Source organism: Cyanistes caeruleus, chromosome 8, assembly GCF_971803275.1.
Source record: "Cyanistes caeruleus chromosome 8, bCyaCae1.hap1.1, whole genome shotgun sequence".
NCBI lineage: Eukaryota > Metazoa > Chordata > Aves > Passeriformes > Paridae > Cyanistes > Cyanistes caeruleus.
Window position 1 is genome coordinate 7,212 of NC_141708.1, and position 25,142 is coordinate 32,353.

General features: G+C 51.0%; 4 long non-coding RNA genes across 4 annotated transcripts; 1 reads left to right on the forward strand and 3 right to left on the reverse strand.

The window, feature by feature from the left end:
- Nucleotides 1–1,094: 1,094 nt before the first annotated feature.
- Nucleotides 1,095–4,504, reverse strand: LOC147651786 (uncharacterized). Its single transcript, XR_015289748.1, has 5 exons — nucleotides 4,420–4,504; nucleotides 4,298–4,341; nucleotides 4,163–4,207; nucleotides 2,538–2,581; nucleotides 1,095–1,388 (listed from the first exon to the last, which is right to left on the reverse strand). It is a non-coding gene; the product is annotated as an uncharacterized LOC147651786 (long non-coding RNA).
- Nucleotides 4,505–5,362: 858 nt separating this feature from the next.
- LOC147651787 (uncharacterized) lies at nucleotides 5,363–7,378 on the reverse strand. Its single transcript, XR_015289749.1, has 7 exons — nucleotides 7,299–7,378; nucleotides 7,197–7,226; nucleotides 6,133–6,195; nucleotides 6,011–6,054; nucleotides 5,777–5,924; nucleotides 5,595–5,674; nucleotides 5,363–5,522 (listed from the first exon to the last, which is right to left on the reverse strand). It is a non-coding gene; the product is annotated as an uncharacterized LOC147651787 (long non-coding RNA).
- A 164-nt stretch (nucleotides 7,379–7,542) lies between these two features.
- On the reverse strand, nucleotides 7,543–8,498 carry LOC147651788 (uncharacterized). Its single transcript, XR_015289747.1, has 4 exons — nucleotides 8,418–8,498; nucleotides 7,836–7,898; nucleotides 7,714–7,757; nucleotides 7,543–7,627 (listed from the first exon to the last, which is right to left on the reverse strand). It is a non-coding gene; the product is annotated as an uncharacterized LOC147651788 (long non-coding RNA).
- Nucleotides 8,499–9,345: 847 nt separating this feature from the next.
- LOC147651789 (uncharacterized) lies at nucleotides 9,346–18,833 on the forward strand. The gene is made up of 8 exons (XR_015289750.1): nucleotides 9,346–9,467; nucleotides 14,616–14,661; nucleotides 15,512–15,557; nucleotides 15,985–16,030; nucleotides 16,458–16,503; nucleotides 16,931–16,976; nucleotides 17,404–17,449; nucleotides 18,751–18,833. It is a non-coding gene; the product is annotated as an uncharacterized LOC147651789 (long non-coding RNA).
- The last annotated feature ends 6,309 nt before the right edge of the window (nucleotides 18,834–25,142 follow it).

Genomic DNA, 25,142 nt, shown 5'->3' on the forward strand with positions numbered 1-25,142 from the left:
TGGGGATTTTTTATTCTAAAGTTAAAAGTGAATTGCAAGTCCTGAAAAGCAAAAGCCATACATACCAGGTTAGAACCACTCGACACAAACGCACACCCCCCTCCTACCCCACGGGAACTCGGTTCCCGGGGGGCCTCGAATTCAGCCTGCCTGACGAAAACCTCGGTCCGGGGCCGGTCCGTGCCCAAACTTTGGCGATGACTGTCGCCTCGCAGACCGGCCGGGACCGAGGAAAAAAAACCCCAGCTGGGAGGGAAAAAAAAAAAACCCCCCCAGCTGGGGATTTTTTATTCTAAAGTTAAAAGTGAATTGCAAGTCCTGAAAAGCAAAAGCCATACATACCAGGTTAGAACCACTCGACACAAACGCACACCCCCCTCCTACCCCACGGGAACTCGGTTCCCGGGGGGCCTTGAATTCAGCCTGCCTGACGAAAACCTCGGTCCGGGGCCGGTCCGTGCCCAAACTTTGGCGATGACTGTCGCCTCGCAGACCGGCCGGGACCGAGGAAAAAAAACCCCAGCTGGGAGGGAAAAAAAAAAAACCCCCCCAGCTGGGGATTTTTTATTCTAAAGTTAAAAGTGAATTGCAAGTCCTGAAAAGCAAAAGCCATACATACCAGGTTAGAACCACTCGACACAAACGCACACCCCCCTCCTACCCCACGGGAACTCGGTTCCCGGGGGGCCTCGAATTCAGCCTGCCTGACGAAAACCTCGGTCTGGGGCCGGTCCGTGCCCAAACTTTGGCGATGACTGTCGCCTCGCAGACCGGCCGGGACCGAGGAAAAAAAACCCCAGCTGGGAGGGAAAAAAAAAAAACCCCCCCAGCTGGGGATTTTTTATTCTAAAGTTAAAAGTGAATTGCAAGTCCTGAAAAGCAAAAGCCATACATACCAGGTTAGAACCACTCGACACAAACGCACACCCCCCTCCTACCCCACGGGAACTCGGTTCCCGGGGGGCCTCGAATTCAGCCTGCCTGACGAAAACCTCGGTCCGGGGCCGGTCCGTGCCCAAACTTTGGCGATGACTGTCGCCTCGCAGACCGGCCGGGACCGAGGAAAAAAAACCCCAGCTGGGAGGGAAAAAAAAAAAACCCCCCCAGCTGGGGATTTTTTATTCTAAAGTTAAAAGTGAATTGCAAGTCCTGAAAAGCAAAAGCCATACATACCAGGTTAGAACCACTCGACACACATGCACACAAGCAGACCCAGAACCACCAACTCTCACAGACAGACACACTCTGACATACAGCAGCAGACTAACTCGCACAGTGACCACAACCCTTATTTAAAACACTCTGCTGAACAAAATGCCCTCAGATATCTTCTCACTGCTGCTTCTCAACATCAAACGGTAGATCCTCAGAAAATAGGCATCAGAGACCTGCAAGACAACACAATGTGGTCAGTGAGGAATTCTATGGTAGCTATGACTCAACCACCCTCTAGGCCCACATATTTTCTACACAAAAACCTGATAGAAAAGAGGAACTGTAACCTTTTATAATTGTTCCACCTAACTCTAACTATGTGCCAGGGCAGGGCAGCTCCAAACCAATGCAGTAAAGTTAAGTTACAGAGGCAGGCACAACGCAGTTAAAGTTAAGTTAAGTTAAGTTACAGAGGCAGGCACAACGCAGTTAAAGTTAAGTTAAGTTAAGTTACAGAGGCAGGCACAACGCAGTTAAAGTTAAGTTAAGTTAAGTTACAGAGGCAGGCACAACGCAGCTAAAGTTAAGTTAAGTTAAGTTACAGAGGCAGGCACAACGCAGCTAAAGTTAAGTTAAGTTAAGTTACAGAGGCAGGCACAACGCAGTTAAAGTTAAGTTAAGTTAAGTTACAGAGGCAGGCACAACGCAGTTAAAGTTCAGTTAAGTTACAGAGGCAGGCACAATGCAGTTAGTTTTACAGAGGCAGGCACAACGCAGTTAGAGTTAAGTTACAGAGGCAGGCACAACGCAGTTAAAGTTCAGTTAAGTTACAGAGGCAGGCACAACGCAGTTAAAGTTAAGTTACAGAGGCAGGCACAATGCAGTTAGTTTTACAGAGGCAGGCACAACGCAGTTAGAGTTAAGTTACAGAGGCAGGCACAACGCAGTTAAAGTTCAGTTAAGTTACAGAGGCAGGCACAACGCAGTTAGTTTTACAGAGGCAGGCACAACGCAGTTAGAGTTAAGTTACAGAGGCAGGCACAACGCAGTTAAAGTTCAGTTAAGTTACAGAGGCAGGCACAATGCAGTTAGTTTTACAGAGGCAGGCACAATACAAGGCAGTCGCAGGCGATGTCTGCCGGGTGAACGTGGCGATAACTGCGGATGCGAAGGCCGGTTCCTCGGACGAAAAAATCCACGACGACGTCAAGAGGCTGAGATGGCCGATGACGTGAAATGTGAGAGAACGAGAAGATGGATTGGAAATGCCCTGCCCGGCAAAAGCTCTGGGGAGCTTGCAAAGAAACCCTCTCCCTTGGCTTCAGAGGGGCCTATCCCACTACAGCCCTGTCCTCTAACTTAACTTCAAAATGCCAACTCACCTGCTCATCTCTGCTCCTGGCCGGGCTCAGGGCAACACCGACTCCTGCAAAGACAGAAAAGAAAAAAGCACTGAGTTACTGTCACAATGCACAAGGTGGAATTCCCAATGTGGTTCCTTTATTCCATCTTGGACTACAAAAGCTTGTCAGCCAACCAGGGACTGAAACAGAAGAAAAACCTCTCAGTCCCACTTCTCATACTCAAAGATCCCCTGTAAAGTTCTGAAGACAGAGCCCTCAAACGAGTGTGGGGTGCTTTGCCCGGAGGCATGTGCTGTTTTCAAAAAATTCGAGTCACCTCCCTTGCTTTCTAGACACTGCTCACCGACATGGCAGGCTAGGGGCGGCTGAGGTGAAACATCTTTCCCCTGATAATGACTGCACGATAAACCTGCAACCCCTTCTGTCTCTCAGAATCCTGTCCGTGACACCGATTCGTGTCAGGATCCACAAGGTGGGATTTGTGATGTGGTTCTTTCCTTCTATCTTAGAGAACTAAAGATTAGCAGCAAACCAGGGACTTTAAACAGAAAAACCTCTCAGTCCCACTTCTCATACTCAAAGATCCCCTGTAAAGTTCTGAAGACAGAGCCCTCAAATGAGTGTGGGGTGCTTTGCCTGGAGGCATGTGCTGTTTTCAAAAAATTCGAGTCACCTCCCTTGCTTTCTAGACACTGCTCACCGACGTGGCAGGCTAGGGGCGGCTGAGGCGAAACGTCTTTCCCCTGATAATGACTGCACGATAAACCTGCAACCCCTTCTGTCTCTCAGAATCCTGTCCGTGACACCGATTCGTGTCAGGATCCACAAGGTGGGATTTGTGATGTGGTTCTTTCCTTCTATCTCAGAGAACTAAAGATTAGCAGCAAACCAGGGACTTTAAACAGAAAAACCTCTCAGTCCCACTTCTCATACTCAAAGATCCCCTGTAAAGTTCTGAAGACAGAGCCCTCAAATGAGTGTGGGGTGCTTTGCCCTGAGGCATGTGCTGTTTTCAAAAAATTCGAGTCACCTCCCTTGCTTTCTAGACACTGCTCACCGGCGTGGCAGGCTAGGGGCGGCTGAGGCGAAACGTCTTTCCCCTGATAATGACTGCACGATAAACCTGCAACCCCTTCTGTCTCTCAGAATCCTGTCCGTGACACCGATTCGTGTCAGGATCCACAAGGTGGGATTTGTGATGTGGTTCTTTCCTTCTATCTTAGAGAACTAAAGATTAGCAGCAAACCAGGGACTTTAAACAGAAAAACCTCTCAGTCCCACTTCTCATACTCAAAGATCCCCTGTAAAGTTCTGAAGACAGAGCCCTCAAACAAGTGTGGGGTGCTTTGCCCGGAGGCATGTGCTGTTTTCAAAAAATTCGAGTCACCTCCCTTGCTTTCTAGACACTGCTCACCGACGTGGCAGGCTAGGGGCGGCTGAGGCGAAACGTCTTTCCCCTGATAATGACTGCATGATAAACCTGCAACCCCTTCTGTCTCTCAGAATCCTGTCCGTGACACCGATTCGTGTCAGGATCCACAAGGTGGGATTTGTGATGTGGTTCTTTCCTTCTATCTTAGAGAACTAAAGATTAGCAGCAAACCAGGGAAATAAACACCAAAACACACACAGCTTGCACCCACCTGTCCTCCAGCATCCTGGGCTGGGATATCTTGCAAGTAGACCACCTAAAATAAAAAAAACCAAGGGATTAAAGTTATAGCAGAAACTGCGACCCCAACAAGAACAACTGCTTCTCTCCACCAACCGAGGCTCACCTTCTATCTGCTTTGCCTTCTCCGCTACTTTCCAGCTTTACTTCCTAGAAATAAATACAAAGAGCAGAGCTGTAACAAAGTGACCGCTTCCAGCCCCGCTGCAAAGTAAAACCGTGACAGACCTTCTCAGGGGAACCCCCTCATCTGGGACAGGCGTTCTGCCAGGAGGTCAATCCATCTGCATCTGAAAGAAAGTTAGGAAAAAAGTCAAAGTGCTGCAGGGTAACTGCACAGCTCCAACCACCTGCTGCCAACATAAGAATACCACCTAGACTCCAACTACAGCCTGTACTACAAGTCTCTGATTACAAGTGCCCAGGACTTATCCTTAAACACCTACAACCGGGCTGGGCACCAGGGCAGAGCAGCTCCAGACCAAATACCCCCAGACACCCGTGACACGTGAGACGAGCAGACATGACAGGGAGATAAAACTCTCTGAGACAAGAAAGTCCTCACAAGGACCAAGAGAATGCTGAACGAGATGACCAAGGAGGGACCCAAGGAGAGCCTGCTGGGCTCCGATGACCCTAGAGGAAAAAGATGCTAAAGGAACAAGTATTTTCCAAGAACCACAGAGACGGATGCCCGAGAATCCTGTGGCTGGAAGCCTCTGCCTGCCTTTGAATCGGCACAAGTCCTTATCCACTGTAAAGAAACACTGCTGCATATAGCTGTCGACACAGCTGAGAACGAGACCTAAGAAAACATCCGATCACATGCTTCTAAAGACAGATGCAATTCTGATGCCTGTCCGACCTCCCGAATCAAAGCTTCGCCAGCGCCAGGCCGAAGAACGCAAAGATGGGAGATGAATGGAATGACCCCGGGGTTTCTCATAAGCCCCTGGGAGGGCTAAGGCAATAGAGATGTTACACAAGATGCACATAAGACACAGAAGGCACGAGAGACAAGTGACAACACACCCTGGGACTGCTCTGCCCTGTTCGCCTCAGCATTGCAAACCAAAGTGAGGCTTTCCTTCACTGGGGCCTATGGGGTCATTTCCAGAACCTCCCCATCCCCAAAGCTCACTCAAAAACCCAAACCGATCTCAGTCCTGACCCACCGCCCTGCTTTGATCCCCTCTGCGGGCTCCACTTATCTCTCAGAGGGCTGAAGATGTGAGTCACAGAGAGAGGCCGGTCAGGAGCCAAACAAAGCCACCTCGCTGTCTAGGAAGTTCTTCTCTCACCGGGCTGTTGTCTCAGACAAGTATCATCACCTATGATAAAGAAAACCAAATATAAGAACACAATCTTAGTGGCATATTCACCAAAACCCAACTCCTACTCACCATCTCTTAGGAACTCCCAGGTCCTCCGGCCACACGCTTTGGCCACGCTCCGGGGTGGATGTCATCGTCGCAGGGTACACCTTGGATAAATGGAGAGGAGGCAATGTAGCATCGCTGAAAGTTGACCGCGCCCTCGCCGCTCCTCGCGACGTCCCCGACTCGCCATGACTCATCAGCCGCACCTAAAGGGTACCCGGACCGCACCGACACGTGGACGAGGTCGAGGCTTCGTCACAGACTCCGGTAATATTTGCTGGGGCTCACCAGAGAAGCAAACCGGGTCTCCTGACAGGTCAGTGAGGGGGTCTCAGCACAGCATCAGGAGGCAGCCTAAAACACACAAACAAGCAGGGAGTTGCACCAAAAACTGAGACCCCAGCAAGAACAACTGCTTCTCTTCACCAACTGAGGCTCACCTTCCACCTGCTTCACCTTCCCTGCTGCTTTCTGGCTTTACTTCCTAGAAATAAATACAAAGAGTAGAGCTGTAACACAGTGACCGCTTCCAGCCCCGCTGCAAAGTAAAATCGTGACCAACCTTCTCAGGGGGATCCCCTCATCTGGGATGCGGCGCTCTGCCACGAGGTCAATCCGTCTGCATCTGAAAGAAAGTTAGGAAAAAAGTCAAAGTGCTGCAGGGTAACTTCACAGCTCCAAACACCTTCTGCCAACATAAGAATAGCACCTAGACTCCAACTACAGCCTGTACTACAAGTCTCTGATTACAAGTGCCCGGGACTTATCCTTAAACACCTACAACCGGGCTGGGCACCAGGGCAGAGCAGCTCCAGACCAAATACCCCCAGACACCCGTGACACGAGGGGACAGGACAGGGAGAGAAAACTCTGAGACAAGAAAGTCCTCACGAGGACCGAGAGAATGCTGAACGAGATGACTGAAGAGGGACCGAAGGCGAGCCTGCCAGGCTCAGATGACCCTGGAGGAAAAAGATGGGAAAGGAACAACTTTTTCCAAGAACCGCAGAGACGGATGCCCGAGAATCCTGTGGCTGGAAGCCTCTGCCTGCCTTTGAATCGGCACAAGTCCTTATCCGCTGTAAAGAAACACTGCTGCATATAGCTGTCGACACAGCTGAGAACGAGACCTAAAAAGACATCTGATCACGTGCTTCTGAAGGCAGATGTGAATCTGACGCGTGTCAGAGCTCCCAAATCAAAGCTTTGCCAGCGTCGGGCCGAGGAATGCAAAGATGGTAGATGAACAGAATGACCCCGGGGTTTCTCATAAGCCCCTGGGAGGGCTAAGGCAATAGAGATGTTACACAAGATGCACATAAGACACAGAAGGCACGAGAGACAAGTGACAACACACCCTGGGACTGCTCTGCCCTGTTCGCCTCAGCATTGCAAACCAAAGTGAGGCTTTCCTTCACTGGGGCCTATGGGGTCATTTCCAGAACCTCCCCATCCCCAAAGCTCACTCAAAAACCCAAACCGATCTCAGTCCCGACCCGCCGCCCTGCTTTGATCCCCTCTGCGGGCCCCACTTATCTCTCAGAGGGCTGAAGATGTGAGTCACAGAGAGAGGCCGGTCGGGGGCCAAACAAAGCCACCTCGCTGTCTGGGAAGTTCTTCTCTCACCTGGCTGTTGTCTCAGACAAGTATCAGCACCTATGATAAAGAAAACCAAATATAAGAGCACAATCTTAGTGGCATATTCACCAAAACCCAACTCCTACTCACTCTCTCTTAGGAACGCCCGGGTCCTTGGGCACCACGCTTCGGCCATGCTCCGAGGGAGACGCCGTCGTCGCAGGGTTCACCTAGGATAAACGGAGAGGAGCGATGTAGCGTCGCTAAAAGTTGACCGCACCCTCGCCGCTCCTTGCGACGTCCCCGACTCGCCGCGACTCCTCGGCCGCACCTAAAGGGTACCCGGACCGCACCGACACGTGGACGAGGTCGAGGCTTCGTCACGGACTCCGGTATTATTTGCTGGGGCTCACCAGAGAGGCAAACCGGGTCTCTTGGCAGGTCAGTGAGGGGGCCTCAGCACTGCATCAGGAGGCAGCCTAAAACACACAAACAAGCAGGGAGTTGCACCAGAAACTGAGACCCCAGCAAGAACATCTGCTTCTCTTCACCAACTGAGGCTCACCTTCCACCTGCTTCGCCTTCCCTGCTGCTTTCTGGCTTTACTTCCTAGAAATAAATACAAAGAGTAGAGCTGTAACACAGTGACCGCTTCCAGCCCCGCTGCAAAGTAAAATCGTGACCAACCTTCTCAGGGGGATCCCCTCATCTGGGATGCGGCGCTCTGCCACGAGGTCCATCCGTCTGCATCTGAAAGAAAGTTAGGAAAAGAGTCAAAGTGCTGCAGGGTAACTTCACAGCTCCAAACACCTTCTGCCAACATAAGAATACCACCTAGACTCCAACTACAGCCCGTACTACAAGTCTCCGATTACAAGTGCCCGGGACTTATCCTTAAACACCTACAACCGGGCTGGGCGGCAGGACAGAGCAGCTCCGGACCAAATACCCCCAGACACCCGTGACATGAGGGGACATGACAGGGAGAGAAAACTCTGAGACAAGAAAGTCCTCACGAGGACCGAGATAATGCTGAACGTGATGACCGAGGAGGGACCGAAGGCGAGCCTGTCGGGCTTGGAGGACCCTGGAGGAAAAAGATGCTAAAGGAACAACTTTTTCCAAGAACCGCAGAGACGGATGCCTGAGAATCCTATGGCTGGAAGCCTCTGCCTGCCTTTGAATTGACACAAGTCCTTATCCGCTGTAAAGAAACACTGCTACATATAGCTGTTGACACAGCTGATAACAAGACCTAAAAAAACATACTATCACATGCTTCTAAAGACAGATGCGATTCTGACGGGTGTCCGAGCTCCAGTATCGAAGTTTCGCCGGCATCGGGCCGAGGATCTCAAAGATGGGAGATGAATGGAAGGATCTTGGGTTTCTCATAAGCGCCTGGGAGGGCTAAGGCAAGAGACACATTGCACAAGATGCACAGAATATACAGAAAGAACGAGAGACAAGTAACAACCCACCCTGGGACTGCTCTGCCCTGCCCACCTCAGCATTGTTAGCTAAAGTGAGCCTTTCCCTCACTGTGGACCCAGAGGCCATTTCTCAAACCTTCCCCTCCCCATAGCTGACTCAAAACCCCTAAATGGTGTGAATCCTACCCCACCGCCCTGCTTTGATCCCCTCTGTGACCATGGCCCTTGACTTATCTCTCCGAAGTGAATCTGTGCGAGAGGCCAATCTGCTGCTAAGGACAGCTGCTGCAGGGGCGGTTCCCTTTTGTGTTACAATGAATCTGCTGAGAAAATCTGAAGTATCGCACTTGACGTGGCCTAGAACTTCTGGAAATTGCAATCCTCCTAAAAAAAAAAAAAGCCAAGAAGAAGAGTCATGATAAAAGCATCTTATTTCCCCTGAACCCCCAACCCAAAATCATGAGCTTAAATACTCCCTGTGTTCAATATTGTTTTCTTCAAGGTGTTTTCAAAGCTTTGGCTGCTGCAAATGCCCAAAAGATGCCTGCTCTTAGCAGGCTAAAGTAAATTGAAAGAGCTGCATCACTGAAATGAGAGAGGAGCTCTTTACCCCCACTGATTCCCCTGGAGGGAATAATGCCCCTTAGCACAGCCTGGGGTTAATATACCCCTAATTGGGCCCGCCTCTTTTTCCCACGATGCCTGGGAAAGGGGAGGCGGCAAATCCCACCGGGTATAAAAGCCCTCAGAGGGACCCTAGCTGTTTGGCTCCTCTGAGTTAAATTTGAGGCAAGAAGCTCCATGTAGCAGAAGACTCTTTAGGAAAAAACAGTGTTTTCTTTTTTGCTACGGTTACTCCAAACAATGAAGCAAAGAAAAAAAAAAGGTAAGAAGAAAAACTTTGTGTTTCAGCAGTGTTGCTAGCTAAGTTGGATAATTTATACACTTGCATAATTATGTTTCAGTGATTACTAAGTAGCATTGCACCTGTGATTAACTAGAGTGGAGAAGAATAGTATTGATTCGAATGGTGTCTCATAGGGACCTTTAATCAGGGCTCTCTACATTCTGAATAAAAATAAGAAAAAGAATGGACTCCCAGGTGCCATTACCATTACATACCTGCTGGCCTCGCTCCCGTCGCAGATATTTGATGCCAGGGTGTGGGTAAAAGTGCCCTAAAATGTAGCTTTAAACCCTTGAAATTCTGGAAAAGGCAAAGCTTAAAATGAGCAAATGGGACAGCTAACTCCATTTAAACAGATACAGTGGTAAATAAATGGCTTCTCCCCGTTAATTTAAACCCCTCAAATATTGGGGAAAAGAGTGGTTTTCCTCGCTTTAAATCTCTCTGTTGATGGAAAAGGGGGCATTTTTCCCTTAATTCAGATGCATAAAAAAGCATCATCCATGCTTTCCCTTTCCACTTAAAGTGGAAAAAAATAGAAAATGGGCAGTCTCTATCAATTAATACTTCTAACAGCACAGAAAAGGCAGAGTTACCTCCAATTGAGACTACTAAAATTGCAGGGAAAGTGGATTTCTCTTCAATTTGAACACAGGCAACGGTGGAAAAGGAAGCTTTTTCCCTCAGCTAAAACCCCTTTTTTCCTGATAACCCATCCCTTCTTTGGGGCGCTGAAAAAGGAGTGCTGAGGTGGAAGAGCAAAGATGAAAACTGGTGCCTTTTCCCCCCCGCCCCACCCGATTCCCCGGGGAGCGTGCATGCTGCCCCACCCACTCAGAGGTCACCGCTCAGCAGGACGGGCTTTTCCCTCAGCTTTCTCTTAAAGTGACACTTCCCACCGGGGTAGAACCGGCTGCTCCCCACGTCGCTGCTGGGTGCCGTGACCCTCGTTCCCAGAGAAACTCCCAGGATGCCCCCGCTGGCCCCTCTGGCGGCTCCCTGCACAGGTCTACCCAGGTTACCTCCTGAAAACTGCCTCTGCCGTGAGCTGCTCCCTTCTCGTCCTCACCAGTCACGCCTGGAGCTGCTGCACCTTGGGGTGGGGGTGGGGCGGAGAAAGGTACTGCCGGTCATTCCCTCCTCTACGTGTCCCGCTGTCCGTTCCCGAAACGCTGGGGTGCTAGGCTTCCATTTCCGTGATAGAGAACCGGCCTCCTCCTCCGGGTGCCGAGGCTGAAATTGATATTCTGCCACATAAATCCCCTGCGTGCTGGCTTTGTGATTACTGAGGAAATTGCTCACAGGGTACTAGGCGATTACCGGTTACTGACTTCTGCTTCCCTTGAGCGGTGGGGGATTTGGCTGGCTTGTTTAAGGGGAATCCTGACCAAACCCGAGCGCCCCTGTCACTGCTCTGCCCTGAATTTCAGTGAAATATCAATATAGTTTATAAATGCTCCCTGTGGTCACCGCTCAGTCTTTCCCCGCGCAGCCACGGGGACCAGGCTTGCTCTGTTCCTTTGATGCCGGCCCTGGGGGTCCCGCCTGGATGCTGGTGTCAGAGACACGAGCTGCGGAATGCTAAAAATACTGCCTTTTAAAGTGAAAATTCTATTAAGCCCATCTAAAATGATCAAAATAACTACGTGTATTAATAATTGCTGGGTAAAGCTTTTCAGGGAAGAAAATAGCCGTTTTGGTAGTGCGGATCCCGTTTTGACGATATTTCATTCTTTTGGGTTTGGGAATCCTGCCAGTATAACACATCTGAGAATTAGTATTTTGTAATTGGATATTTTGAAATGGGGTGATTTTCATATTTTGGAACTTGATAGTTTACTATTTTGAAACGGAATCATTTTGGTATTTTGGAACCCGCTATTCTGGTATTTTGCTATTGGGTTATTTGAAAAATTTGCAACTCGGTGATGGGAAACTGGGTTACGCTGGTATTTTTGGACTAGTTCTGGAATCTTAGAAGTGGGTTACATTGGTATTTCTGCATTTGCTATTTTGGGAATTGGAAACTGGGGGGTTTTTTGGGTACTTTGGAAATGGTTATTCTGGTATTTTAAAACTGAGCTTTTGGAATCTAGTTCTTTGCTGTTTTGAAATTTGGGGTACTATTTACTTGAAATCAGGTTATTCTGGCATTTTGGAACGCAGTTTTTCTAGGCTTTGTTTTGGTGTTTTGCGACATGACCTTTTTTAGTGTTACCATTTCCATTTATGATAGTCTCAATTAGAAGCAAGTCTGCCTTTTCAGTGCTGTTTGGGGTATTAATGTCCTGTAGAGAGACAAAATACTGAGCAATTGGTTAATCTTACCATGTTGCAGGCGGATAAATTTAGTCTGACACTACCTGAGGTGGCTGGGCGTAGGTGAGACACAATCTGCTGTGGGGGCGAAGGGCCGGTGGGCATCTTTGACCCCAGACCATTCACATCTGACCCATGAACTTTGAATGCCAGACTTGTCACTTAAATTATTGACCCCTTATTTCAGAGTTTTGACCTTGACCTCAGCCCTTTGACCTTGCCCCAACAGCAATATCACTGAATTACAGTGATTTCAGCATATAAATGCTACCATAGTTATCTCACCCAGCAGGGTCAATCCAATTATCAGTCTCTTTCCCAGCCCTACAGTGATTATAGCAAAAACCCTAGAGACCCCTTCCGTGGCCAAGTCATTTCAACTCTTGCCCAAAAGCTTTATTTCAAATCTACCTCTGTTCCTCCAGTTCCAGATGAGTTTCTACGACTCAGCTGGTTGAAACTTCCACAGCTTCAAGGAGCAGGATCATCCTCTTCCGTCGGGTTCTCCCACTACAGTCTCTGAGCCCACACCACAGTCAATATGCCATCCCCACAGTGACTACAGATCCAACCCTAGAATGTTCTTCCCTGACCCAGTGATTTCAGCTCTTGGCCCACAAGCTTTATTTCACTGCAAGCAATCTTCTAGCACCAGATGCGCATTTCTCCAACGCTGCTAGCTGAAAATTACCCAGGTTCAATGAGCAGGATATTCCTCCTGTCTCCAACTCTGAAACATTTCAGCTCCCACCCTACAGCTTATAAGCCATCCCCACAGTCAATATCCCAGCCCCACAGTGATTTCAGCAGCAGCCCTACAGTGGCTATCAAAGACGCAGGCAAAATACCAGAACTGCCAGAGGTTGAGGTCCCCTGTTACATACCCATATTTTTCTACCCTGCCCATCTTGTTCTATTTCCAGTCACAGAACCCAGCCCCAACATCCATATCACAGACCTACAGTGATTCCAGCACACAGATCCTACAGTGGCAATCCCATTATCAGTCACTATCCCAGCCCCACAGTGATTTCAGCTCTTGGCCCACCAGCTTTATTTCACTGCAAGCTCTTCTTCCAGCTCCAGATGCATATTTCTTCAGTGCTGCTGGCAGAAACTTCTCAAGGTTCAAGGCGCAGGATCTTCCTCCTGTCTCCAGCTCTGCAAAATTTCAGCTCCCACCCTAGGGCTTATAAACCGTCCCCACAGTCACTATCCCAGCCCCACAGTGATTTCAGCGCCAGCCCTAGAATGCCTTCCCTGCCCATTGATTTCAACGCCAGCCCTGGAGAGCCCTTCCCAGCCCCAGCGATTTCAGCTCTTGGCCCGCAAGATTTATTTCACTCCAAGCTCTCTTCTTCCAGCTGCAGATACATGTTTCTCCAACGTTGCTGCCTCAAACTTCCACAGGATCTAGAGCAGGATCGTCCTCCTGTCTCCAGCTCTGCAACATTTCAACTCCCACCCTAGGTCCTAAAGGCCCACCCCACAGTCAATATCCCAGGCCCACTGTGAATTCAGCACTAGTCCTACAGTGCTTATTACAGACGCAGGCAAAATCCCGACTCTGCCAGTGTTTCAGCTCCCATGTTACGGTCCCTTTTTTCTGGCCCTACCCATGTTGTTCTATTTCCATTCAAAGGACCCAGCCACAACATCCATCATCACAGGCCTACACTGATTCCAGCACACAAATCCTACAGAGGCAATCCCATTAGCAGTCCCTATCGCAGCCCCATAATGAATTCAGCACCAGCCCTAGAGTGGCAATCACAGATGTAGGCAAATTCCCAGCAATGCCAGAGTTTCAGGTCCCATGCTCCAGTCCCATTTTTTTGGGCCTACCCATCTTGTTCTATTTCCAGTCACAGGACCCAGCCCCAACATCCATATCACAGGCCTACAGTGATTCCTGCACACAGACCCTACAGTGGCAATCCCATTATCAGTCCCTATCCCAGCCCACAGTGATTACAGCGCCAGCCTTGGAGAGCCCTTCCCTGCCCCAGTGATTTCACCTCTTGGCCCACAAGCTTTATTTCACTGCAAGCTCTCTTCTTCCAGCTCCAGATGCGTGTTTCTCCATCGCTGCTAGTTGAAACTTCCCCAGGTTCAAGGAGCAGGATGTTCCTACTGTCTCCAGCTCGGCAACATTTCAGCTCCCACCCTAGGGCCTAGAAGCCCACCCCACAGTCAATATCCCAGACCCACAGTGATTTCAGCAGCAGCCCTACAGTGGCTATCAAAGACACAGGCAAAATACCAGAACTGCCAGAGGTTGAGGGGCCCTGTTACATACCCATTTTTTTGCCCCTACCCAACTTGTTCTATTTCCAGTCACAGGACCCAGCCCCAACATCCATATCCTAGGCCTACAGTGATTCCAGCACACAGATCCTACAGTGACAATCCCATTATCGGTCCCTAAACCAGCTCCAGCCCTGGAGTGCCCTTTCCCAGCCCCAGTGATTTTAGCTCTTGACCCACAAGCTTTATTTCACTCCAAGCTCTCTTCTTGCTGCATCACATGTGTGCTTCTCGAACGCTGCTGCCTGCAACTTCCCCAGGTTCAAGGAGCAGGATGTTCCTCCTGGCTCCAGCTCTGCAACATTTCAGCTCCCACCCTAGTGCTTATAAGCCGTCCCCATAGTCAATATCCCAGCCCCACAGTGATTTCAGCGCCAGCCCTAGAATGCCTTCCCAGCCCCACAGTGATTTCAGCTCTAGCCCTGGAGAGCCCTTCCCTGCCCCAGTGATTTCAGCTCTTGGCCCACAAGCTTTATTTCACAGCATGCTCTCTTCTTCCAGCTCCAGATGCGTGTTTCTTCAATGCTTCGGGCTGAAACTTCTCCAGGTACAAGGCGCAGGATCTTCCTCCTGTCTCCAGCTCGGCAACATTTCAGCTCCCACCCTAGGGCCTAGAAGCCCACCCAAAGGTCAATGTCCCCGCCCCACTGTGAATTCAGCACCAGCGCTACAGTGCCTATCAAAGACACAGGCAAAATCCCTAACCCATTTCAGCTCCCCTGTTACAGTCCAATTATTTTGCCCCTACCCATCTTGTTCTATTTCCAGTCACAGGACCCAGCCCCAACATCCATATCGCAGGCCTACAGTGATTCCAGCACACAGATCCTACAGTGGCTATGTCATTGTCAGTCCCTATCCCAGCCCCACAGTGATTTCAGCTCTTGGCCCACAAGCTTTATTTCACTGCAAGCTCTTCTTCCGGCCCAGATGCGTGTTTCTTCAGTGCTGCTGGCTGAAACTTCTCCAGGTACAAGGCGCAGGATCTTCCTCCTGTCTCCAGCTCGGCAACATTTCAGCTCCCACCCTAGGGCCTAGAAGCCCACCCCACAGTCAATGTCCCCGCCCCACTGTGAATTCAGCACCAGCGCTACAGTGGCTATCAAAGACGCAGGCAAAACCCTGGCACTGCCTGCATCTCAGCTCCCATGTTACGGTCCAATTATTTTGCCCCTACCCATCTTGTTCTATTTCCAATCACAGGACCCAGCCCCAACTTCCATATCACAGGCCTACAGTGATTCCAGCACACAGATCCTACAGTGGCTATGACATTGTCAGTCCCTATCCCAGCCCACAGTGATTTCAGCTCTTGCCCTGGAGAGCCCTTTCCCAGCCCCAGTGATTTCAGCTCTTGGCCCACAAGCTTTATTTCACTGCATGCTCTCTTCTTCCAGCTCCAGATGCGTGTTTCTTCAATGCTGCTGGCTGAAACTTCTCCAGGTACAAGGCGCAGGATCTTCCTCCTGTCTCCAGCTCGGCAACATTTCAGCTCCCACCCTAGGGCCTAGAAGCCCACCCCACAGTCAATGTCCCCGCCCCACTGTGAATTCAGCACCAGCGCTACAGTGGCTATCAAAGACGCAGGCAAAACCCTGGCACTGCCTGCATCTCAGCTCCCATGTTACGGTCCAATTATTTTGCCCCTACCCATCTTGTTCTATTTCCAATCACAGGACCCAGCCCCAACATCCATATCCCAGGCCTACAGTGATTCCAGCACACAGATCCTACAGTGGCTATGACATTGTCAGTCCCTATCCCAGCCCACAGTGATTTCAGCTCTTGCCCTGGAGAGCCCTTTCCCAGCCCCAGTGATTTCAGCTCTTGGCCCACAAGCTTTATTTCACAGCATGCTCTCTTCTTCCAGCTCCAGATGCGTGTTTCTTCAATGCTGCTGGCTGAAACTTCTCCAGGTACAAGGCGCAGGATCTTCCTCCTGTCTCCAGCTCGGCAACATTTCAGCTCCCACCCTAGGGCCTAGAAGCCCACCCCACAGTCAATGTCCCCGCCCCACTGTGAATTCAGCACCAGCGCTACAGTGGCTATCAAAGACGCAGGCAAAACCCTGGCACTGCCTGCATCTCAGCTCCCATGTTACGGTCCAATTATTTTGCCCCTACCCATCTTGTTCTATTTCCAATCACAGGACCCAGCCCCAACATCCATATCCCAGGCCTACAGTGATTCCAGCACACAGATCCTACAGTGGCTATGACATTGTCAGTCCCTATCCCAGCCCACAGTGATTTCAGCTCTTGCCCTGGAGAGCCCTTTCCCAGCCCCAGTGATTTCAGCTCTTGGCCCACAAGCTTTATTTCACAGCATGCTCTCTTCTTCCAGCTCCAGATGCGTGTTTCTTCAATGCTGCTGGCTGAAACTTCTCCAGGTACAAGGCGCAGGATCTTCCTCCTGTCTCCAGCTCGGCAACATTTCAGCTCCCACCCTAGGGCCTAGAAGCCCACCCCACAGTCAATGTCCCCGCCCCACTGTGAATTCAGCACCAGCGCTACAGTGGCTATCAAAGACGCAGGCAAAACCCTGGCATTGCCTGCATCTCAGCTCCCATGTTACGGTCCAATTATTTTGCCCCTACCCATCTTGTTCTATTTCCAATCACAGGACCCAGCCCCAACATCCATATCCCAGGCCTACAGTGATTCCAGCACACAGATCCTACAGTGGCTATGACATTGTCAGTCCCTATCCCAGCCCACAGTGATTTCAGCTCTTGCCCTGGAGAGCCCTTTCCCAGCCCCAGTGATTTCAGCTCTTGGCCCACAAGCTTTATTTCACTGCATGCTCTCTTCTTCCAGCTCCAGATGCGTGTTTCTTCAATGCTGCTGGCTGAAACTTCTCCAGGTACAAGGCGCAGGATCTTCCTCCTGTCTCCAGCTCGGCAACATTTCAGCTCCCACCCTAGGGCCTAGAAGCCCACCCCACAGTCAATGTCCCCGCCCCACTGTGAATTCAGCACCAGCGCTACAGTGGCTATCAAAGACGCAGGCAAAACCCTGGCATTGCCTGCATCTCAGCTCCCATGTTACGGTCCAATTATTTTGCCCCTACCCATCTTGTTCTATTTCCAATCACAGGACCCAGCCCCAACATCCATATCGCAGGCCTACAGTGATTCCAGCACACAGATCCTACAGTGGCTATGACATTGTCAGTCCCTATCCCAGCCCACAGTGATTTCAGCTCTTGCCCTGGAGAGCCCTTTCCCAGCCCCAGTGATTTCAGCTCTTGGCCCACAAGCTTTATTTCACTGCATGCTCTCTTCTTCCAGCTCCAGATGCGTGTTTCTTCAATGCTGCTGGCTGAAACTTCTCCAGGTACAAGGCGCAGGATCTTCCTCCTGTCTCCAGCTTGGCAACATTTCAGCTCCCACCCTAGGGCCTAGAAGCCCACCCCACAGTCAATGTCCCCGCCCCACTGTGAATTCAGCACCAGCGCCACAGTGCCTATCAAAGATGCAGGCAAAATCCCTAACCCGTTTCAGCTCCCCTGTTACGGTCCCATTATTTTGCCCCTACCCATCTTGTTCTATTTCCAATCACAGGACCCAGCCCCAACATCCATATCACAGGCCTACAGTGATTCCAGCAGACAGATCCTACAGTGGCTATGACCTTGTCAGTCCCTATCCCAGCCCACAGTGATTTCAGCTCTTGCCCTGGAGAGCACTTCCGAGCCCCAGTGATTTCAGCTTTTGGCCCACAAGCTTTATTTCACAGCATGCTCTCTTCTTCCAGCTCCATATGCGTGTTTCTTCTATGCTGCGGGCTGAAACTTCTCCAGGTACAAGGCGCAGGATCTTCCCCCTGTCTCCAGCTCGGCAACATTTCAGCTCCCACCCTAGGGCCTAGAAGCCCACCCCACAGTCAATGTCCCAGCCCCACAGTGATTTCAGCCGCAGCGCTACAGTGCCTATCAAAGACACAGGCAAAACCCTGGCACTGCCAGTATTTCAGCTCCCATGTTATGGTCCCATTATTTTGCCCCTACCCATCTTGTTCTATTTCCAATCACAGGACCCAGCCCCAACATCCATATCCCAGGCCTACAGTGATTCCAGCACACAGATCCTACAGTGACAATCCCATTATCGGTCCCTAAACCAGCTCCAGCCCTGGAGTGCCCTTTCCCAGCCCCAGTGATTTCAGCTCTTGGCCCACAAGCTTTATTTCACTCCAAGCTCTCTTCTTGCTGCACCAGATGATTGCTTCTCCAACGCTGCTGCCTGCAACTTCCCCAGGTTCAAGGAGCAGGATGTTCCTCCTGTCTCCAGCTCTGCAACATTTCAGCTCCCACCCTAGTGCTTATAAGCCGTCCCCACAGTCAATGTCCCCGCCCCACTGTGAATTCAGCACCAGCGCTACAGTGCCTATCAAAGACGCAGGCAAAATCCCTAAGCCGTTTCAGGTCCCCTGTTACGGTCCCATTATTTTGCCCCGACCCATCTTGTTCTATTTTCAGTCACAGGACCCAGCCCCAACATCCATATCCCAGGCCTACAGTGATTCCAGCACACAGATCCTACAGTGGCTATGTCATTGTCAGTCCCTATCCCAGCCCCAGTGATTTCAGCTCTTGGCTCACAAGCTTTATTTCACAGCATGCTCTCTTCTTCCAGCTCCAGATGCGTGTTTCTTCAATGCTGCTGGCTGAAACTTCTCCAGGTACAAGGCGCAGGATCTTCCTCCTGTCTCCAGCTCGGCAACATTCCAGCTCCCACCCTAGGGCCTAGAAGCCCACCCAAAAGTCAATGTCCCAGCCCCACTGTGAATTCAGCACCAGCGCTACAGTGCCTATCAAAGACGCAGGCAAAACCCTGGCACTGCCTGCATTTCAGCTCCCATGTTATGGTCCCATTATTTTGCCGCTACCCATCTTGTTCTATATCCAATCACAGGATCCAGCCCCAACATCCGTATCACAGGCCTACAGTGATTCCAGCACACAGATCCTACAGTGGCAATCCCATTAGCAGTCCCTATCCCAGCCCCACAGTGAATTCAGCACCAGCCCCACAGTGGCTATCAAAGACGCAGACAAAATCCCTAACCCGAACCCATTTCATCTCCCGTGTTACAGTCCCATTATTTTGCCCCTACCCATCTTGTTCTATTTCCAGTCCCAGGACCCAGCCCCAACATCCATATCACAGGCCTACAGTGATTCCAGCACACAGATCCTACAGTGGCTATGACATTATCAGTCCCTATCCCAGCCCACAGTGATTTCAGCTCTAGCCCTGGAGAGCTCTTCCCAGCCCCAGTGATTTCAGCTCTTGGCCCACAAGCTTTATTTCACTGCATGCTCTCTTCTTCCAGCTCCAGATGCGTGTTTCTTCAATGCTGCTGGCTGAAACTTCTCCAGGTACAAGGCACAGGATCTTCCTCCTGTCTCCAGCTCGGCAACATTTCAGCTCCCACCCTAGGGCCTAGAAGCCCACCCCACAGTCAATGTCCCCGCCCCACTGTGAATTCAGCACCAGCGCCAGAGTGGCTATCAAAGACGCAGGCAAAATCCCTAACCCGAACCCATTTCAGCTCCCCTGCTACGGTCCCATTATTTTGCCCCTACCCATCTTGTTCTATTTCCAGTCCCAGGACCCAGCCCCAACATCCATATCACAGGCCTACAGTGATTCCAGCACACAGATCCTACAGTGGCTATGTCACTGTCAGTCCCTATCCCAGCCCCACAGTGATTTCAGCTCTTGGCCCACAAGCTTTATTTCACTGCAAGCTCTTCTTCCGGCTCCAGATGCGTGTTTCTTCAGTGCTGCTGGCTGAAACTTCTCCAGGTACAAGGCACAGGATCTTCCTCCTGTCTCCAGCTCGGCAACATTTCAGCTCCCACCCTAGGGCCTAGAAGCCCACCCCACAGTCAATGTCCCCGCCCCTCTGTGAATTCAGCACCAGAGCTACAGTGGCTATCAAAGACGCAGGCAAAATCCCTAAGCCGTTTCAGCTCCCCTGCCACGGTTCCATTATTTTGCCCCTACCCATCTTGTTCTATTTTCAGTCACAGGACCCAGCCCCAACATCCATATCGCAGGCCTACAGTGATTCCAGCACACAGATCCTACAGTGGCTATGTCATTGTCACTCCCTATCCCAGCCCCACAGTGATTTCAGCTCTTGGCCCACAAGCTTTATTTCACAGCATGCTCTCTTCTTCCAGCTCCAGATGCGTGTTTCTTCAATGCTTCGGGCTGAAACTTCTCCAGGTACAAGGCGCAGGATCTTCCTCCTGTCTCCAGCTCGGCAACATTTCAGCTCCCACCCTAGGGCCTAGAAGCCCACCCCACAGTCAATGTCCCCGCCCCACAGTGAATTCAGCACCAGTCCTACAGTGGCTATCAAAGACGCAGGCAAAATCCCTAAGCCGTTTCAGCTCCCCTGCTACGGTCCCATTATTTTGCCCCTACCCATCTTGTTCTATTTTCAGTCACAGGACCCAGCCCCAACATCCATATCGCAGGCCTACAGTGATTCCAGCACACAGATCCTACAGTGGCTATGTCACTATCAGTCCCTATCCCAGCCCACAGTGATTTCAGCTCTAGCCCTGGAGAGCCCTTCCCCGCCCCAGTGATTTCAGCTCTTGGCCCACAAGCTTTATTTCACAGCATGCTCTCTTCTTCCAGCTCCAGATGCGTGTTTCTTCAATGCTTCGGGCTGAAACTTCTCCAGGTACAAGGCGCAGGATCTTCCTCCTGTCTCCAGCTCGGCAACATTTCAGCTCCCACCCTAGGGCCTAGAAGCCCACCCAAAAGTCAATGTCCCCGCCCCACTGTGAATTCAGCACCAGCGCTACAGTGCCTATCAAAGACGCAGGCAAAATCCCTAACCCGAACCCATTTCAGCTCCCGTGTTACAGTCCCATTATTTTGCCCCTACCCATCCTGTTCTATTTCCAATCACAGGACCCAGCCCCAACATCCATATCCCAGGCCTACAGTGATTCCAGCACACAGATCCTACAGTGGCTATGTCATTGTCACTCCCTATCCCAGCCCCACAGTGATTTCAGCTCTTGGCCCACAAGCTTTATTTCACTGCAAGCTCTTCTTCCGGCTCCAGATGCGTGTTTCTTCAGTGCTGCTGGCTGAAACTTCTCCAGGTACAAGGCGCAGGATCTTCCTCCTGTCTCCAGCTCGGCAACATTTCAGCTCCCACCCTAGGGCCTAGAAGCCCACCCCACAGTCAATGTCCCCGCCCCACTGTGAATTCAGCACCAGCGCTACAGTGGCTATAAAAGACGCAGGCAAAACCCTGGCATTGCCTGCATCTCAGCTCCCATGTTACGGTCCAATTATTTTGCCCCTACCCATCTTGTTCTATTTCCAATCACAGGACCCAGCACCAACACCCGTATCACAGGCCTACAGTGATTCCAGCACACAGGTCCTACAGTGGCAATCCCATTAGCAGTTTCTATCCCAGCCCCATAGTTAATTCAGCACCAGCCCCACAGTGGCTATCAAAGACGCAGGCAAAATCCCTAACCCGAACCCATTTCAGCTCCCCTGCTACAGTCCCATTATTTTGCCCCTACCCATCTTGTTCTATTTCCAATCACAGGACCCAGCCCCAACATCCATATCGCAGGCCTACAGTGATTCCAGCACACAGATCCTACAGTGGCTATGTCATTGTCAGTCCCTATCCCAGCCCCACAGTGATTTCAGCTCTTGGCCCACAAGCTTTATTTCACTGCAAGCTCTTCTTCCGGCCCAGATGCGTGTTTCTTCAGTGCTGCTGGCTGAAACTTCTCCAGGTACAAGGCGCAGGATCTTCCTCCTGTCTCCAGCTCGGCAACATTTCAGCTCCCACCCTAGGGCCTAGAAGCCCACCCCACAGTCAATGTCCCCGCCCCACAGTGAATTCAGCACCAGCTCTACAGTGGCTATCAAAGACGCAGGCAAAACCCTGGCACTGCCTGCATCTCAGCTCCCATGTTACGGTCCAATTATTTTGCCCCTACCCATCTTGTTCTATTTCCAATCACAGGACCCAGCCCCAACATCCATATCCCAGGCCTACAGTGATTCCAGCACACAGATCCTACAGTGGCTATGACATTGTCAGTCCCTATCCCAGCCCACAGTGATTTCAGCTCTTGCCCTGGAGAGCCCTTTCCCAGCCCCAGTGATTTCAGCTCTTGGCCCACAAGCTTTATTTCACAGCATGCTCTCTTCTTCCAGCTCCAGATGCGTGTTTCTTCAATGCTGCTGGCTGAAACTTCTCCAGGTACAAGGCGCAGGATCTTCCTCCTGTCTCCAGCTCGGCAACATTTCAGCTCCCACCCTAGGGCCTAGAAGCCCACCCCACAGTCAATGTCCCCGCCCCACTGTGAATTCAGCACCAGCTCTACAGTGGCTATCAAAGACGCAGGCAAAACCCTGGCACTGCCTGCATCTCAGCTCCCATGTTACGGTCCAATTATTTTGCCCCTACCCATCTTGTTCTATTTCCAATCACAGGACCCAGCCCCAACATCCATATCCCAGGCCTACAGTGATTCCAGCACACAGATCCTACAGTGGCTATGACATTGTCAGTCCCTATCCCAGCCCACAGTGATTTCAGCTCTTGCCCTGGAGAGCCCTTTCCCAGCCCCAGTGATTTCAGCTCTTGGCCCACAAGCTTTATTTCACAGCATGCTCTCTTCTTCCAGCTCCAGATGCGTGTTTCTTCAATGCTGCTGGCTGAAACTTCTCCAGGTACAAGGCGCAGGATCTTCCTCCTGTCTCCAGCTCGGCAACATTTCAGCTCCCACCCTAGGGCCTAGAAGCCCACCCCACAGTCAATGTCCCCGCCCCACTGTGAATTCAGCACCAGCGCTACAGTGGCTATCAAAGACGCAGGCAAAACCCTGGCATTGCCTGCATCTCAGCTCCCATGTTACGGTCCAATTATTTTGCCCCTACCCATCTTGTTCTATTTCCAATCACAGGACCCAGCCCCAACATCCATATCCCAGGCCTACAGTGATTCCAGCACACAGATCCTACAGTGGCTATGACATTGTCAGTCCCTATCCCAGCCCACAGTGATTTCAGCTCTTGCCCTGGAGAGCCCTTTCCCAGCCCCAGTGATTTCAGCTCTTGGCCCACAAGCTTTATTTCACAGCATGCTCTCTTCTTCCAGCTCCAGATGCGTGTTTCTTCAATGCTGCTGGCTGAAACTTCTCCAGGTACAAGGCGCAGGATCTTCCTCCTGTCTCCAGCTCGGCAACATTTCAGCTCCCACCCTAGGGCCTAGAAGCCCACCCCACAGTCAATGTCCCCGCCCCACTGTGAATTCAGCACCAGCGCTACAGTGGCTATCAAAGACGCAGGCAAAACCCTGGCATTGCCTGCATCTCAGCTCCCATGTTACGGTCCAATTATTTTGCCCCTACCCATCTTGTTCTATTTCCAATCACAGGACCCAGCCCCAACATCCATATCCCAGGCCTACAGTGATTCCAGCACACAGATCCTACAGTGGCTATGACATTGTCAGTCCCTATCCCAGCCCACAGTGATTTCAGCTCTTGCCCTGGAGAGCCCTTTCCCAGCCCCAGTGATTTCAGCTCTTGGCCCACAAGCTTTATTTCACTGCATGCTCTCTTCTTCCAGCTCCAGATGCGTGTTTCTTCAATGCTGCTGGCTGAAACTTCTCCAGGTACAAGGCGCAGGATCTTCCTCCTGTCTCCAGCTTGGCAACATTTCAGCTCCCACCCTAGGGCCTAGAAGCCCACCCCACAGTCAATGTCCCCGCCCCACTGTGAATTCAGCACCAGCGCCACAGTGCCTATCAAAGATGCAGGCAAAATCCCTAACCCGTTTCAGCTCCCCTGTTACGGTCCCATTATTTTGCCCCTACCCATCTTGTTCTATTTCCAATCACAGGACCCAGCCCCAACATCCATATCACAGGCCTACAGTGATTCCAGCAGACAGATCCTACAGTGGCTATGACCTTGTCAGTCCCTATCCCAGCCCACAGTGATTTCAGCTCTTGCCCTGGAGAGCACTTCCCAGCCCCAGTGATTTCAGCTTTTGGCCCACAAGCTTTATTTCACAGCATGCTCTCTTCTTCCAGCTCCATATGCGTGTTTCTTCTATGCTGCGGGCTGAAACTTCTCCAGGTACAAGGCGCAGGATCTTCCCCCTGTCTCCAGCTCGGCAACATTTCAGCTCCCACCCTAGGGCCTAGAAGCCCACCCCACAGTCAATGTCCCAGCCCCACAGTGATTTCAGCCGCAGCGCTACAGTGCCTATCAAAGACACAGGCAAAACCCTGGCACTGCCAGTATTTCAGCTCCCATGTTATGGTCCCATTATTTTGCCCCTACCCATCTTGTTCTATTTCCAATCACAGGACCCAGCCCCAACATCCATATCCCAGGCCTACAGTGATTCCAGCACACAGATCCTACAGTGACAATCCCATTATCGGTCCCTAAACCAGCTCCAGCCCTGGAGTGCCCTTTCCCAGCCCCAGTGATTTCAGCTCTTGGCCCACAAGCTTTATTTCACTCCAAGCTCTCTTCTTGCTGCACCAGATGATTGCTTCTCCAACGCTGCTGCCTGCAACTTCCCCAGGTTCAAGGAGCAGGATGTTCCTCCTGTCTCCAGCTCTGCAACATTTCAGCTCCCACCCTAGTGCTTATAAGCCGTCCCCACAGTCAATGTCCCCGCCCCACTGTGAATTCAGCACCAGCGCTACAGTGCCTATCAAAGACGCAGGCAAAATCCCTAAGCCGTTTCAGGTCCCCTGTTACGGTCCCATTATTTTGCCCCGACCCATCTTGTTCTATTTTCAGTCACAGGACCCAGCCCCAACATCCATATCCCAGGCCTACAGTGATTCCAGCACACAGATCCTACAGTGGCTATGTCATTGTCAGTCCCTATCCCAGCCCCAGTGATTTCAGCTCTTGGCTCACAAGCTTTATTTCACAGCATGCTCTCTTCTTCCAGCTCCAGATGCGTGTTTCTTCAATGCTGCTGGCAGACACTTCTCC